Raw genomic sequence first — 6,143 nt, 5'->3', positions numbered from 1 at the left:
CCCAAGCTCGCATGTATTTGAATTTGGAATATTTCACGTGCACAGAGCAACAGTAACTTCACGGTGAACTAGTTGCAAATTACCTCCAAATCACCTCCATATATGGGTCAATTCACAACAGCAAGGCACAGTGTCACGGGCAATTCTATTCAATGATGAAAATAAAGTTACTATCAAATATCTTGATCCTATAATAAAGTGGCATGTTTATGCTTTTCGCTTGTTTGTTGCATGCTGGCCGCAGAAAGCAATGACAGTGTGGAAGTATCTTTCCTGTGTTTGGCACATGAAAAATAATGTAGCCTACACACTAAACCTAACACAACAACTGGTCCAACATCTGCACTCTAGTGATACCATAACATGCCTGCAGAAGCTGTTTTCTACACCCAAGTAGGATATTGCATGTCCACTTTATTGTTTTTTTTCCCATTCACAACTTCCCTTTTCTAAACGTCTTTTGCGGGACTTCAAGCATCAACCTTTTTCAACACTTTTCAGCGTCATCCCAGGAATGTGGGAGGAGAGGGATGAAAGGAATTAAAATTGGCAGAACAGCAAATCCGTAATATCGACAGAAGCTGCTGAAAGGCACGAATATTTAACCTATGCAAATAACTCCACTTTAGACTTGAAAGCCTTCCAGCAACAGACTATTCTCGAGTGTGAGCCATCCTCCAATGTGAAAGGTTGAGCATCGCACACAAAAGGGGGCCACTGGTTCCATTTCACGGGGAACGGGCGGGCCCATATGAGGCTGTAAAGTAGGCCTGTCATGTTTCTATCTGATTAGAGAGTTCAAACGAGTCTCCCTTCCTATGTGACGCGTTGGGCCGAGGAGATGGATATCTGCAGCTCTTGCTTGGGCCTTAACATGCTATTGATTTAACACTACATGCACCTTATCAGCGTCCGCCCCCGATGAGCAGCTCTTCCTGGGCCAGTGTATCAGCTGGAGGGCGATACATATAGGTATACAGTGGTGCGGGTGGAGGGTAGAGGGCTGTTTAATCCCATCGGAGATGTGAAAGGAGCTCTTTGATCAGCACCACAAGAGTCCAAAGCCTGAATGAACACTGTCATTGTGTGACTCAAGTGTGAATGGCTGGCCTGTGTGTGTGGTGTAGAAGTTCTCCAAAATAAAGTCAGTACAATATTCCTGTATGGGCTTTTTGGTTTTATTTAAATTAGGTCTTTAAGGCCACCTTGGTGTGCCTTTATGGTATATTTATCTCCTCTGATGTCAGTAAGGATTACATTGATGCACTGCCTATGTGTTGTATCTTTATTAGACTGCAAAATGGTGATATTATAAGTACATGTGTGAATAAGCAAAGGATAACTGACACCTATACCCTCTCTTTTATTGGAGCTATACTCCATCACACACACACACACACATTAGCGTATCTGTCAAATCCCCCTTGACAAATAAAAGCAAATGCATTAAATAGTTAGAGGGCGCTTGTGTTAGAAAAAGGAAACTTGGAAGCAATTACACGGGATCAAGTATGTGGTGTGAACGTTGACTTTGAACGTGTGTCGGTTTGCGTGGGTCTGCGCACAAGTACTCTGCAGTGTGAGAATATCAAAGAGAATGGCACTCATCATGCTACCATCTGGACCATTAGCATAATTATGGAGAAATTCAGGGTTTCCATGTAAGTCAGCAGAGCTTCACACAGCATGAAAGGAATGCTTATTGAGCTCAGGGAGAAGACATCGACTGACAGGCCATGTTGGTTTCCTATTAAAGTCACAGCGCCCTCTGGCCCAGTAGTAAGGTAGTGCACTAAGAAAAGTCCTCAGGTGCCCCTGCACTTAATGCTCCCAAAATTTAATTTGCGGAATAGAATTAAGGCTGCCACAAACGATTATGAGCTGATTTTTCCAATATAAATCTACATTGTATTGTATGCGTGTGTGCCTGAGCAGAGGTCATTTAAGGACAATCAGTTAGTCTCCCCTGTAAGTATTCCTAGTTTGTATTTTGTTTTTTTGATATCTTGATTACCAATTAGAAGACACGGTTTAACAAACTTTTCACTTCCCCTTAAGCCAGTCAAGATGAGATAACTGTGTGTGTAAACCAGTTAGAAAGAGAGGAGGTGATGGGAATGGCAAATTGTCTCATTATGACGGTGAAATGACTCCTGCTCCTTTAGCTCGTTGTGACTAATAGGAAAACACCATTTGGGAGATGTACTCTTTTTTATTCATCCATGATCAAACCGTGTCGTTTTTGAAGGAGACCACAAATTAGATTACTTTATACACACCCACTCGCTTGTAACCCACGGAGGCTTCCACATGAGCTGGCTGGTGTGTTTATTCAGATGCCATTCATGCACTGGGTAATGCAAAGGGGACTTTATGCAAAAGAGAGATAACCACTGCTAAAAGCCTTCTGTCATTCTCTCTCTCTCTCCCCCTCCCTCGCTCACACTCTCTCACAAGCAGACTGGTGGTAAGATAGCATTGGCAAAGGGAAGGAAACCATGGAAACGAGAAGCTGATGCACTTTGAATGGTAAGACCCTGAAAGAGAAGACATTCATTCAGCTCAGTCGCCCTGTACTAAAGGCTCATCTCTACTGCATTATTCTGAATGCTACAAGTTTATTTTAACATGGTTGGCTCCAGAAAGCCAACAATGGTCTCACTTCATCAGTCCATTATGTCAGGATGACTGTAGCAAATGACGTCTTAACATTTTGTCAAGTTGAAGAAGGGCCGTGTAAAAACACGCACACTTTAGTTGTCACACACATACAGAACAATATAACAGCGTTTGTGCCTGCAAATACACCATGCCAAGCGCACGTCACTTCAGCCTGTAATCATGGCACTTTCAAGTTCAATACATTTCCCAAATGTGGCATTGCTTCAGCGATGCCTTTGAACATAACAGCATGCTAAAGTCAGCACTGGCCTATATGTCTTGAGCAGTGCTGTCAATGAGATCCCTGGGCCCTCAGTGGGAATACATTCTTCAGAGACGACAATTAGTCAAGTGAGACAGTAATTAGGACCTCTCTGCACACTGTCACTTCCAGTTAGTGCTGACGGATGCCCACAAATCCCCCCCTCCAGCAACTGCAGTCAGACAGACTTACTTCTGGGGCTGCGCTCTGACTTTGTTGTGACAGCCATCTATAACTTCTATCTATCATGGCAATACTTTCAAAAAATGGCATGGGAATTTGGTCAGCAGCATGATGGTTGAGTAATATGGTAAAGTCTACCAGTTATGTGGTCATGTACCATCAGGATTGTGAGCAAATTGCCATTGTCACTTGACTTCAGTGGTAGTATCATAGTTTATCATGACTGTAATGAGCAAATTAACAAGCGACAGCACTGCAGTAGTTAGAAGGTCCCACTATATTGTAGAGTTATGGAAAACTACTCCATTACCATACAGTGACATGTGTGTACAAAGACTAATATTACTACTACCTACTCAATTTAAGTTTATATTTATGCAAAATACAAATAGACTTAAATGTCAATATGACTAAGTGTAGTGTGACATTGAAATAAATTATTATTATAGCTAACTGGCTCAAATTACTTATCTGCAGTTGAAAACATAACATCATCTTTTAGATAAAACAGGGAAAAACTTTCTTAGTTCAAGTTAAACTTAAAGTTACAGCTCACCTAACACTGGCAAACAGAAATACCTCTGAAAATTGGTAACAGTCATAAAGTTGGCTGTTTGTAATCATCAGGTAGCCTAGAGACTTAAACTAACGCAAACTTACCTTTTTAATGTCCGTCATAACAATACTTCACACTACATGTGGTGGCCTCCTGAATCAGGGCTAATGCTAAGCTAGCGTTTTATGGGCTGATCAAAATATAAATATTGTTGCTAAGTCACAATTTGCTTACCAAGATCACTGTAGGGAAATTAGTTCCAGAGCCTCAGAGAACGGTTTCTACTAATTGATGCTTTGAAAGGACTGTAGCAGGAAGAGACATCCTGCTCAGGAATCGGCATTGCAAGAGTCTGTCCAATCAGGTTAGTTGTGGGCGGGGCTATGGTCACACCTGGCATGGTCGCACAAACTATTTGGTTAGGTGTGACAGCAATCATTTTGGGCAACGTGAAGGTATTTCAAATGACTGTGTAACAGTTTGACACATTGTGAGGCATTGTTTGTATAATACATAATAATAATATAATGTGTAAATCACTCCATGTGTCTTTATGTGTTGTGGTGTAGTCCAGTCATGTTAGTGCATCTGCAGTGTATTATGATAATGAAATCAATATTGGTGATTGCTTTGACAATTGTGACCCCTCCACCCCCCATTATAGATGTTTGTAGAGCTGTAATGATACCAATATGGACTTTTTTTCTCATCAGGAAAAGCACAGGTGTAATCAATAACATTATACCATGGCTTTCAAGGGAGCTCACTTTTTCTATTGTCGTGGGGGGTATATTTTCTGATATTTTCTGATATTTTCTGATATTTTCCGATCTGAAGTTAATGATATTGGGCTTTTACACTTCAGTGGTGATAGCAAGAACAGCAGTATCCTTTTTAAAGTTAATTAGTGATGAGTCACCCTCGTGCACAAAGCATACATCATTAGTAAGTTTACACATAATCCAAAAATAGAAATGCATGGCAAAAAATAGCATATTGCAGGCCCTCAAGGAAGTTGCGATCGCAATAATTAACGCAAATTCAGCCAATCCCTGTCTCAGTGGAACAAGTTGACGTAAATTTTTAATGAATTGTTTCTTTCTCCTGATATTTCACTGCAAAAATCTCAATATGCATTGTAATTTTCTAGAAAGAAAGAAATCAGACATTTTGGGCTAAAATGTCTTTTGGAGAGGTTGGTATTGTCAGTATTTTAGAGACCCCCAAAAGTTAACAAATCATGTTTTCAGGAGAGCTCATGTCTTATTAAGAGGAGCCAGAGTGAGCTGAGCTCTTGCAGTTGGCACCCTGACTTACTAACAACTGCTTTCCATTTGGATTAGCAGTTCCAGTCAGGGCTCTGGTATTGTGCATACTGGTTTACTGTCATCGCTACTGGGGCACTTAATTGAACTGAGCCATCCGTAATGCTTTTAGTTCCACCTGTGCTTTTCCTGCTATGACAAGTCAAAATGTCTTCTGATGAGTGGGGCTATGCTGGAATTACATGAGCTCACCAAACTAATAAAACTGATGAAGGTGCAACGTCTCTCACCAAAGCAGGTGTAACAGTAGAAGCATCAAGCACATTATTCACATGCCCACATAGCCCTGAAAAGAAGTCTAATCAGGCAAATAAGTGAAAATACAAATACAATCCATGTGTCTGTAGGGCTTTTACACTTGCCCCTGTTCTGATTTAGCCATTTTGTATATCTTAAATTAAATCTATTTCACTCTCTGGATCCATCATTTTAAATGAGCTTTTGTTGAAGATAGCATCATAATTTCAGACAAGAATGACCAAGGAAAATTAAGGATTTTGCTTCATAGTCCTAAAGGGCCCATTGATATTTGCACACCAATTCACAACAGAAACTAACAATCTGTGTTACATTTACAAAGGATGATTCTTGGTTCCATTATTATAACATACGTATCTTGATTTTTATAACACAGGAATATTCCACCACAACCCTCATTTTGAGTATTAAATACACTGAAAGGTGGGACTGATAAAATGCATAGTAGCTGTAGTCAGTTAGGAGTGACAACACTTCCATTGGATAGCCAGGCTGACCCAGTTTTCTGGTGTGAAAAAGTCAGAATGCCCATGGAAACTTTTCAAACTTCTCCTGCAGCATAATCCACTTCTGTCCATCCGTATGCTCACTATATTCCTAGCAGTTATTTATTATATATATTTTTTTTATTTTTTTTATTTATGGTTCTCAACAGAGTTCTGCCAACAGCATTATTTATAAGAGAAATATAAAATGCTGAGCCTTTCTAATAATAAGCCCTAAACATAACAGCACAAATACATCTAAATAAATAAATATCTTCATTTTTTCCCTTTATTTTGTAAGAGTTGTTTATGTCTTTGGTCTTGTCAGGAAAATAAATGCTTTCTGTGCTTTGTGGTTTCAGATCTTAGAAAAAAATCATATTCGCAGACACAGACGCACACAAACACAAACG

Source organism: Morone saxatilis, unplaced genomic scaffold (assembly GCF_004916995.1).
Source record: "Morone saxatilis isolate NCDOM2014 unplaced genomic scaffold, NCSU_SB_2.0 Contig7, whole genome shotgun sequence".
In the NCBI taxonomy this organism is placed as follows: Eukaryota; Metazoa; Chordata; class Actinopteri; family Moronidae; genus Morone; species Morone saxatilis.
Note: the sequence above shows the minus strand (reverse complement) of the source record.